This window comes from Pundamilia nyererei, unplaced genomic scaffold (genome assembly GCF_000239375.1).
Source record: "Pundamilia nyererei isolate P.nyererei 1_Seehausen unplaced genomic scaffold, PunNye1.0 scaffold00045, whole genome shotgun sequence".
Taxonomy (NCBI): Eukaryota; Metazoa; Chordata; class Actinopteri; order Cichliformes; family Cichlidae; genus Pundamilia; species Pundamilia nyererei.
In genome coordinates, this window is record NW_005187446.1 from 823,059 (window position 1) to 823,496 (window position 438).

Genomic DNA, 438 nt, shown 5'->3' on the forward strand with positions numbered 1-438 from the left:
ATCCTAACAGCTGGTTAGTATTTATTGCAAGTCGTGGCGATGATACACCACAAGCATCCGTGCAAGGTTGCTTTGGTTACTAGCAGATGGATCTTCGATCTGTAGTACAACTGTGAAAAGTGCAGTGCAAACCGGAAACCTGAACATTTGCTTTCAAAATAAACACAACTTTTAAACTTCGAGGCAAACTCTGTCTGGTACGCACTGGATTGTTTTTTTTCCATTATAGCTGAGTGACTTGTTTGCCAGTGTTTGCAGACAAGTTGGTGTCTTCCATGCAACCTGCTGGAAATCAAAGTGATCATAAGGAGGCTTTCAGTACAGCACCACATACTTCTTTGCGACCATTTTGATGCTAGCAACTGCCAGCAGCGGTTGCTGAATACAAAATTTTCTCTAGGATCACTGGTGATCAGGGGGTCACTGATCAGTCTCTAG